The following is a 12,018-nucleotide window of genomic DNA, read 5'->3' as shown; positions in this document are numbered from 1 at the left end:
TCAATCCTTAACCAATCACATTTATAAAGTGGATAATTTACTTAATTATTGCATCTCGCCTTTGCGGTCATAAGATCAAAGTTCTCTTAAACTTAGGATACAGAAGCTCCCTCTTAGAGCATATCCAAAAATCAGCATTTTCTAAGTCTTTTACCTTTGGAGAATTCACATTCAAGGCTAATCATTTTCATCATAGATTACATACTAATCCAAATAGACTTTTAAATTGATGTTTAAAACAATTTGTATATCAAGCTCAATTATAGAACTCCATATGGCATTTAGACTAGAATCAATATTTCTAAGTCATTTAACTTCAAGCTACTGAATACATAACTAGTCCTTTAATTCATTGGCTTCATGCCTATCATAGCAAAACTTAAGCTCATCCTTAGAACAGATTTGTTTACTAGCCTTTTACTTGATGATCAAACATTAATTATAACAATAACTGATTTTCACTCTTGGGCTAATTCATGTACTTGTAACTATAACCCAGGATGGGTCGAATCGAATCTTGGAAATTCGTAGCCACTTAATTGAGATCAAGACCAATTCCATCTAAGTTGCTATACACATATTCAACACATATACGCTTATAAAATATTTCAGAAGCCCAACACCATTTATATATGGGCATGGTAAGCTCAATTAACACAGTGCACTTACCTCTGTGCACATAAGTATTGGTTTACACCTCCTTCAAAGCTTAGATTTATAAACCTCGAGTGAATCAAAGAAATCACTATTCATTCCAATCAAGGTGCACCCCTTATTACTAATAATTCTATTTTATAGAATTACTTTAGTCCAATTTTGTTAGTAAATATTTGCTAAGTCCTCAATTTTTAATTATAATTTACTTAATTTTTAATTTTTTTTATAGTTAGTTTATTTTTAAGTTAATTTTTTAATTTTATGTTATTTCTTTTAATTTCATTGTTATTTATTAGTTTTTATATTTTTCGTAGGAATAAAAGAGATTGGGCTTAATTTTGGAAAGTATGGTTTTGAAAGACCCAGAATCTGTTTGCATATACTTCAGTGTTTTGGCCATAACTCAAGTTACAAAACTCCAAATGATTCAATTCTTAGACCATTGGAAAGATAAGAGACAGAGCTACTCATTTTACCCAATTCTGCTTTGAAGATAGAGAAAATTGCATTGGACAATAGCTGGATGTACTGTGTCAGGAATAAAAATTTGTAAAGACTGACAATTGATTTTTGGGCCTCTCATTACACTTTTAAGCCCAATTAAACCCTAGGTCAACTTAAGGAGTATAAGTAGTATAAATCGGATAGTTTGAAGAACATTAGGGTAGACAACTTTTAGGAGATTCAAAAAGCTAGAAGTTGAGGCTAAAACTTGGAGATCAAGGTGGCGAATATTGTTTTGTTTTCTTCCTTGGCTTTTATTTTTCTTGTTACTCTCAATGGTTGAATTTATTATATTGTTATTTGTTTTTGCAATCATGAGTAGCTAATTTTCTTTTTCTAGGATTGCAATTGAACTCACATGTAATCTATATTTTTAATTTCTTTCTTACTTATCTTTAATGGGATTTGATCTGTTTATTCCAATTTGTTCTTAATGCTTTTAATTGCCTGATCACTAATTAAATTGATTTAGGAACCTAAACAAACTTAGGAAAGAGAGTTTAGTGTAGACTAAAATTGGGATAGCATATGATCATATTAATTGATTTGCGTATAGGATAGGGATATGCCTATAAGCCATATGTAGCTAGATTAGAACCTGAACTTAATGAGTCTGTTTTAATTTGAATTCACATAGGGATATAGTTGTCACATCCCAATTTTCGAGCCATGACAAGTGCAAGGGCCCAATAGGCTCAGCCCACTAAGCCCAAGCAAGCGTCTTTGTATAATCTTATACAATAATTCATATACCTTTAAAATCCAAAATTCATAATATTCAAATATAGTCCTTTTGAAAACAATTCATAAAACGCAATTATGCATTCATAACGGCATCATCTACCATAATATAAATATATAGCTTGACCAATGAATCTTAGTATTTCACCTCAAGTATTCATACACATACTTAGGCCTTGACTGTCAGCGGAGTGACTTTGGTCACGGTTGCTAACATTTAATGTCATGGTAAACCTACAGAGCAATGGATAGGGAGGAGCACCTTGTCCTAGGATCCAATCACCTTTAACTCAGGAAACCTAAAACATGAATTTTAAAAACATGAGTACAAACTCAGAGAGTGAACATAAGAAGGGAACAATCAATGACAAGGAATGGTTTAGAAAACATAATGCACTTATTTGAAAACAATGCCATTTAGTTCAAGTTCTTATTAAAATCCCTCCATTAAACCCTTGGTTGTAAAATCATTTAATGATGAAGGAACCGTATTCAGCATGAAATTGAAAGAAGGGAAATTTCCAGCAATTATCCAAGCAAGGCAGTATAAACAGAATGTTTCTCGTTGCAATAAAATCAATTTGCAAATAAATGGAAAATTTTCAAGATTCATCATGTGCATCCCACCACATCGTGCACATAACCGGACATCCCATCTCACCCATCTCATGTGCATCCCACCACATCGTGCACATAGCCGGACAGTATCACCATCCATCTCCCTCACCACCGTCATCACCGGCAAGTGCACACTCACTCCACACATGCACGGTTGCATTTGTCACACAATGGTACCATTTATGACATAGTATATACATATCAATATTATACATAAATGTGACGACCCAAATTCCTGGCCATGACCGGCGCATGGGCCCAATAGACGTAGTCCACTAAGCCCAAGCAAGCCTATTAATCTGACAAGTTCATCATTCCATAATAAACTGCTAAGTCACATTTCATACTTGAATCAAAATAATATTAAACATTGCCACCTCATATTGGCATACCAAACAAGAGTATATACATTGTCTACAACATATATCTTAATAATTTACATTAGGTTTGTCTATACGCAACAAAAAGAGACTCGATGCCCAACAGAGAAACTCGACGAATGTACAGCTACTGAATGTCGAGACACCTATCAAAAAATGGATACAAGTTTACAAGGACACCTCGTCTTAGTTACTGGCTGCCTCGTGATCTGAAAACATGAAGTTGAAAATGGTGAGTATAAACCCAGTGAGTGAACAAGAAAGGGAACAAGCATACCATAAGGAATGTTTAACGAAATCATGATGCATTCTTTTTCAAAACAATGCAATTTATTTTTGATTTTATTAAACCTCTCGTGTAAACCCCACATGAGAAAAAATCACTTATTGGAAAAAAAATCCATGCTCAACAAAGGATTTGGAGAGTGAAAACTTTAATAGCATTCATGCAAATCAAGTCAATAAATGACGGGTCCTCGCTGCAGCGACACTTGATTTCAATTATCAACTAATCGAGGGTTTCTTGACTGGCCGAGGGTTTCTCACCAAACCTCCTCATATTAAGCTTAATTCACTTATTCCTAAATGTTGGAAATCCATGCTCAAATATGGTAGCAAAGAAGTGGAAAATAGGGCAACAATTGATCAAAATGAGGTGAAAAACAGAAAGTTTTTTGTTGCAGCGAGATTTTGGTCATAAAACAGAAAGTTTCTCGCTGCAGCGAGAATGAATCTCGTTGCAGCAAAAAGCTACAGTACTTTCCTCATTGCAGTGAAAATGGATTCTCACTGCAGCGAGTTTCCAGCCAGCCTACCCTTTCAAAACCCGAGAGTTTCTCGCTGTAGCGAGAACCAGAACATCAAGAAAAAGGTTTCTTTTTCCCTTAAAACAAAAGCCATCTTGCTAAATAACAAAAGCAACATGCAACACATGCAAACTCCCAAATTTCAACAAATCAAATGCTCACATTTTTGCATTTACAACCATATACCATATATGTATATATATATAGATATCAATCATCATATACACCCTCCCATCATCATCATCTCATATGTAACAGCTTATGCGCACTCCCATTCGCACATAGCTAGGTCAACAACGGCTTATGTGCACTCCCACTAGCACATAGCCGGGTCAGTAATGGCTTATGTCCATTCCTACTCGCACATAGCCAGGTCCACATCAACATACAAAAAAGCACCCAATGCATATCATGCATACTATCATATTTTGATAACACATAGCCCATTGTATATCACATTTTCACAATATAAAATCACTTCACCAAAGGCTTGTTCCCAAGGTACATTTTCAAAGATAAGTTGGATAAAATCATTCACATTTCCCAAAACAAGTTTGAAATACAAGTCCACTCACTGATTTATTGTTGAGCCTTTAGCTGACTCTAATTCCCCTAATGATCCAATTAGAAGGATGGGACTTCATTAGAACCTAGGATCACATTAGCATAAGCAATAGGTCAATTCACACACTATAAACCCTAAAAGCTATCTCTTAGCTAGCTTTCAATTGCCACATTAAATGGCTATCTATGTTTACTATCTTAATCACTAAAAAAAAGGAATGAACATACTCAACAATAAACTAGCTCATAATCCCAATTACTAGCCATTATTCACAACTAAAAATCAAGCTTGGTTCATTACTCACCTTAGGGTTTCTTTGTAGTTGAATTATCTTCCAATAGCTTCCAAACAAATGGGGTAATTCTCTCTTTCTCTCTCTAAAACGCCCAACTAGTGAGAGAAAGTATGGAAATAAGATTTATCAAGGGTTTTGAAGTGAGAGAGTGAAATAATGCAAGGGTTCTAGTCAAAAGGGCACAAAGGTATGAAAACTAGAGCTAGAGAGAGAAAATCATGCAAGCTCCATATCAAGATTCCATGGAGGTTGAAAGCAACGTGAAAGAGAAGAAGGAGGAAGAAGAAGAAGCTACTGGAAAATGGGAGAAAAAGTTACTGGAAGAAAGATATTTATAGCTAATCTTATCTATTCCACTTAAATTACCAAAATGTCCCTCCACCAATTAACTTACTCTCCTCCAACCCTTTATGAAATCTTTTTACTCCTTTGACTCCGAGACAAGGTCCATAATGGTCTAGACATACTCGGGTTCATGAAAACTTAAAATTTTAACCCAAGGTGAAAAATGACCATTTTGCCCCTCTAGTGAAAATCATCAAATTTTTTGTTTTCTTGTCATTTTACCCCTAATTTCATCATCCATTTATGCCTTAGGCCTACTTAAGCCATAATATTATTAAAAGTCTTACTTTTATGGGCTTACTAAGGAAATGATGAAATTACCCTTGCTAAGGGATATTGCGTATACTTCCCTTTACGAGTCTATAAAGGTCAAGGTCTCACAATAAACATATGAATTCATCACACTATCCATTACATAGCATAAAAAAATTTCATAAGGGCTTGTTCCCATGCAAATTTTTGAAGAAAAACCAATAAAACGTTTTAGGCGATTCAATCAAACATAAATGTGTATCTCCCAAAACATTTTAATGCAAGTTCACTCACCCGACAACAACGAAATATTAAGTCGCTATTTGTTCGGAGGTATCTCTAACTATTTTTACTAGCCGATCGCTCGTCATTTCCTTTGGCACGCCACTATAGTGCTCTAACTTTACCTTTGTATTTCCTAGCAACAATTCAAATGCAATACCTTTAGTGTACATCATTCCTGCAATACCTTTAGTGTACATCATTCCTACTTCTTTTTTTCCTTTAATCACGAATCCTTAGTCAACTAACTTATATCTTGACACATTTTTACCAAAGTTGCCTTTATCCTTTACTTGCGTAATTCATTAAATTATAATTACATGCAACTTAATTATGACTCTAGCACCCATATTAACCTTTTCTAGCTATTTTCATTCAAATTCATCTTATATTTCCACACATAATCCACATATATGGCAGCAATAATCATTCTCACTTTCACTCGATTATTTCCTAGTTTACATGTATCGTTATCTATCTAACTTTCAATACTTTGTTTCTCAATCCTCCATCCACAATATTCCTTTTTCATTTCTTTCAAACAATATGCCTACAATCTTAATAATTTTCAACTAGCTTAGGCAGATAGATCCTTTCAACAATCATAATTCCTCACAATATTCAACTAACCGTAAGCTTTAAAACATAGTGTTAAGCTTACCGTTTTCCTTTTCCACTTTGAGTCCTTCATGTACCCATGGGTTTATTGGCTTATATGTTACCAATTTTTCTCCAATCAAGCCAATCTTTGTTGCCACAAGACATTTCTCTTAGTCACTAACTCATTTTCAAAGACTACTCAAACCAAAAACAAGAATCCTTACCTTTCCTTGCTTGAGTCACCAAAACCAAGCTTTTTTCTTCCTTTCTCTCTTTTTCTTTCTTCTTTTCCTCGAGTTTAGATGTGCTGGAAATTGGGGTTAAAAGCTTCAGGTTTAGTGCCCAAGAAGTTGGAGAAGAAAGAATTAAGAAAAGAAAGGAAATGAGAGAAACGAGGAAAATCACATGAAAAAAATTGATTTTCATGAACTTGACATGAAAATGGCATTGGAAGCTTCAAGAAGGAGAAGAAAATATCTTGCTGGAGGAGATAAGGACGGTTTTGGGCTGATCAAGATGAGAGTCAAAGCTTTTTTTGGAAGCTTTGACCAAATTTTGTGTAAAATTACCGTTTTACTCTCCAAGTTTCTTCCCTTTTCAATTTAGTCCTCCCAACACTCATTTAACTTCAATTTCCTTCTATTATCTTCTTCTACACATGTACTGTCACGACCCAAATTCTGGGCCATGACCGGCGCAAAGATCCAATTGACGTAATCCACTAAACCCAAGCAAGCCTATTATTTATCTTACTTATAATTTCATCTAATATCACTAAGTCATATTTCATAACTTTGAATCAAAATAGTGATAAACATTGCCAACTCGTACTAGCATTACTCCTTAAAAATTTACATACAATGTCTACAACATGTATTTTAATAATTTACATTAAGTTCATCTATACAAAACAAAATAACACTCGACTTTCAGCGGAGTGACTCGGATGAATATACAACTATCGAATGCCGAGACACCTACCAAAAGATGGACACAGGTCTACAAGGACACCTCGTCCTAGTTACCGGTTGCCTCGTGATCTGAAAACATGAATTTGAAAATGGTGAGTATAAACCCAGTGAGTGAACAAGGAAGGGAACAAGCAACAACAACAAGGGAGAATTTAAAATCATGATGCACTTGTTTCAAAACAATGCAATTTAATTCCATTCATATTAAAAACCCCTCATTTTAAACTTAACTCATTTTGTCCTAAATGTTGGAAGTCCATGCTTAAATATGGTAGCAAAGAAGTGAACAATAGGGCAGCAATTGGACAAGATAGGAGACAAAACAGAAAGTTTTTGCTGCAGCGAGAATTAATTTCGCTGCAACGAAATTGTTACCCAGAAACAGAAAGTTTTTCGCTGCAGCGAGAATGAATTTCGCTGCAACGAAATTGTTACCCAGAAATAGAAAGTTTTTCGTTGCAGCGAGAACCAGTTATGGTGAAAGGTCCTCAAACCCGAGAGTTTCTCGCTGCAGCGAGCATGACTTTCACTGCAGCGAAAATAGAGCAACAAAAGAAACATTTTTCCTCACTTAACAAAAAGCCGTCCTGCTAAACTAACAAAATCAACATAAAACTCATGAAAATTCTCAAAGTACAATGTGTCAAATTTCATATATATGTCAACCATATATCACATTCATGAGCTTTCATTTCATAAATCTAGATATGCATAATTACATAGACAAACATCAATATCATCATAATCACTCCCGGCTCATGTACATTCCCCCACATCGTGCACATAGCCGGTACCATTATGTGCATCCCCCCACATCGTGCACAATCAGTGCTATCGTGTACATCCCCCCCCCCATCGTGTACACGGGCATTATCATCATCTATCTCTCATGCCACCACCATCACCGGCATGTGCATTCTCCACCTCGTGCACACACACGGTTACAGTCATTATATACAATATCATTCATCATGCACAACACACATATATATATATCATCGTAATACAGTAGTGTATGAATCCATAGCAATCACATAGTACAACATAAAACCATTTTCAAAAGCTTGTTCCCAAGGCACTTATTTTCATGAAAAGCTTGCTAATTCATTCAAATGGGTGGCAATTTCATTATATTTCCCAAAACAAGTTTTGAAGGCAATCCACTCACAAGTATCGAAAAATCCAAATTTCGGGTGCACTCGGACTAATAGTCCTCAGGTGCAACTCCTTTGCCTTTTCCGAACGTCTCACTACCTCGACAAATTGATATAAACTAATTTAAATTACTAATGCTTGATATGTAAATGCAAAAATACATCCGATTACCGCTTAAACGCGGTATCGATTAAATTCGACCGATCACTCGATTAATTAGCGATTGTGTCCAAATCACCTCCAAATTAATCCATTTCTCCTCTAATACCTTAGTTTACCACATACCATTTAAATAAAGCTAAATTAGAACCCTCACAATTCCTTATAGAAAAATTCGATCATTTGGAGCACTAGCACCAAAATTTTTTCTACATAACCGTTTCACCTTAATTCATCATTTTTCAAGCCATTTTCCTTGAAATAAAAACAATCTCCATTGATATTCAGCCCTCATGGTTCGACCAACAAGGAGCCCTAGAGAAATTGAATATTTCTTTTGTGTTTTTGTTCATAACCATGCTTAACTATCCCTAAACATTAACATAGTCTAAAATCAAATTATTCCAACAACAATTCCTCTTCCATACCCATTTTTCAGAATTGAATTCATCATGATAACTCAATATTCAACCATGGAAATCAAGAACAAAAGCATGGGTAAGCTAGGTATCAAGGAGAATTAAAGAAATTCTAACTTACTTAACTTGTTTCCTTGATTTCTTCACTTTTTCTTTGAATTTTCACCTAGGTTTTCTTGTTTTTCCCTTTGTTCTTCCTTTATTCTTGTTGCTGGTTCCTAGGCCGAATATGGTGAGAGAATTGGGGATTTAATGGGCTGATTTCTATAGAAAATAATAAAATAATCAAGCATGCCACGTGTCAAATGCTTATTGGCCCAATTTTTTAATTTTTTGACTTTTTCTTCTTAATTTTCCACCACAAATATTCTGGTATTTATCCAATCCTACCACAATTAAAATCCCTTGGTCTTGACAAGTGCTGGGGCGAAAAATTTACCGATTTGCCCCTGGAGGTGAAAAATTATGATTTTGCCCCTATACTCCGAAATGTACCGGAATCACATTATTTCTACTTTTCAACCTCAAATAACACTAATATTGATCAATATTAACCAAATGGGGTAAAAATTGTTTTATAAAAATTCCCGTTTAGTCCTCTAGTGGCAAAATTACCATTTTACCTTTGTGCTCCAAAAATATCGAGAATCATAATTTTTCACTGCTAAACATCATTTTATACTCCAATAATCATAATTATATTTCATATAATTATTCTTGGTCAAATGTGATCAAATCTTGGCTAAAAATCTCCATTTTATCATCAAATGGTAAAATGATCGTTTTATCCCTAATCGGTTAATTTTTCTGATGGACTCCAAATTGGACCTTGAACTCCAAATCACTATTCTAGTCATTCTGTGGGTTTTAAAATTTTCAAATTCCTCTTAGAGTTTCTATTTGAACTAGTTCAATGCTCGATTTAACTTAGTTGTACCACTCGGTATAATACCATCTTTTAATCGAGCTTGACAGGGTCTCACATGTACAAACAAAGTATAAAGTTTTGTACTCCAACACGGTGTCCTCATAATATTTAAAATATTTATTTACCCGTGTTATCTTTACTTAACAAAGACAAGCGGCCCCATTAACGTCATTTTTCTCCAAAATTTTTCTCATTCTTTTCTCCTCCACTTAGATTGACCATATACTCCTTCTTCATGAAAAATTTCAATGCTGAATAAAATATTAACATTTTAATATTATTTTCTTAATAAAATATTATTTTATTTTAAAAATTTCCTCTTGTCTCCTTTTGTCCTCTTAGTACCCAAAATACCTTATTATGCCTCAATTGACTTCTGAATCACTTTTTATCTCAAAATTTCTTTTTCGATAAAAATATTATTATTTTATTATTATTTTCTCGCGTATGGAATATTTTATCCCAAACTATTCTTTTCATTTTTCATCACTTTTAAACAATATAATTAACCTCAATTGGCATCCAATAATCTTTATTAGTAACCATATCAAAGTACGGGGTATTATAATAGTGTTTTGGTTAAAATAGATATTTTTAAAGGATGAGTCGAAAGACCCTTATAAATAATTGAAAACTCTAGGTTAGCAATTCAACCCATTGAAATAAGTTAAGGAAGAGAGGTAAGATTTAGCTGAAGTGTGAGGGATATTGTAATCTTAGACTTGTTTGATTTGATATTTTTTTAAGTTATTATTATTTTGATTTTTCTTGTTGGTTTAAATTTTAGTTAATTAGTTTAGTTAATCAATTAATTTTGAGCGTTTGGATAAGATTAAATTGTTCTAATTTTAGTACTTAGTAAAATTTGAAATCAATTCTCTTGGGATCGATATTTTGCTTGCTAATATACTGTCTATTCGATACGTATACTTGCGTAGTGAAATTTTAACTGACAATTACCATTATTATACGTGCTCTTTTATATTGACGTCAATAATGACCCAATGTCATCTAATTTTCTTCTCATTGATAATTATGGACTCAAATTATAACTCCATCAAATAAATAAATTGTTACGGACCTATTAGTCCAGCTCCACTGTCACGACCCAAATTTCAGGTCATGACTGACGCATGGGCCCAATGGACATTGTCCACTAAGCCCAAGCAAGCCTATTAATCTAACATGTTCATCATTCCATCATAAACTGCTAAGTCACATTTCATAACTTAGGGTCAAAATAATATTAAACATTTGCCAACTCATACTGGCAAACCAAACAAGTGTATATACATTATCTACAACATGTATCTTAAAATTTACATTAGGTTTGTTTATACACAACAAAAGGATACTCGACTTCCAGCGGAGGGACTTAGACGAATGTACAGCTACTGAATGCCGAGACACCTACCAAAAGATGGATACAAGTATATAAGGACACCTCGTCCTAGTTACCGGCTGCCTCCTGATCTAAAAACATGAAGTTGAAAATGGTGAGTATAAACCTAGTGAGTGAACAAGAAAGGGAACAAGCATACCATAAGGAATGTTTAATGAAATCATGATGCATTCTTTTTCAAAACAATGTAATTTGTTTTTGTTCTTATTAAAACCCCTCATGTAAACCCCACATGAGTAAATCACTTTATGAAAGGGTCCATATTCAATAAAAGATTTGGAGAGTGAAAACTTTAATAGCATTCATGCGAATCAGGTCAAACAACGACGGGTCTTTGCTGCAGTGGAAAGGCATTCTCGCTGCAGCGAGAATAAATTTTTGCTGCAGCGACACTTGATTTAAATTATCAACTAACTGAAGGTTTTTTGACTGGTTGAGGGTTTCTCACTAAACCTCCTCATATTAAGCTTAATTCATTTATTCCTTAATGTTGTAAATCCATGCTCAAATATGGTAGCAAGGAAGTGGAAAATAGGGCCACAATTGATCAAAATGTGAGACAAAACAGAAAGTTTTTCGCTGAAGCAAGAATGAATCTTGTTGCAGTGAAATTTCTGCCCCAAGATAGAAACTTTCTCGCTGCAGCAAGATTCATTCTCGTTGCAACGAGAATGCTATAGTATTTTCTCACTACAGCGAAAAGGCATTCTCGCTGCAGCGAGTTTTCTGCTAGCCACCTTTCAAAAAACTCGAGAGTTTCTCGCTGTAGCGAGAATCAGAACATCAAGAAAAAATGTCATTTTCCCTTAAAACAAAGCCATCCTACTAAATAACAAAAGCAACATGTAACACATGCAAACTCCCAAATTTCAACAAATCAAATGTTCACACTTTTGCATTTCAACCATATACCATATATGTATATATATATATATATAT

Source organism: Theobroma cacao, chromosome 9 (assembly GCF_000208745.1).
Source record: "Theobroma cacao cultivar B97-61/B2 chromosome 9, Criollo_cocoa_genome_V2, whole genome shotgun sequence".
NCBI classification, from domain to species: Eukaryota; Viridiplantae; Streptophyta; class Magnoliopsida; order Malvales; family Malvaceae; genus Theobroma; species Theobroma cacao.
This window is presented reverse-complemented; position numbering follows the sequence as displayed.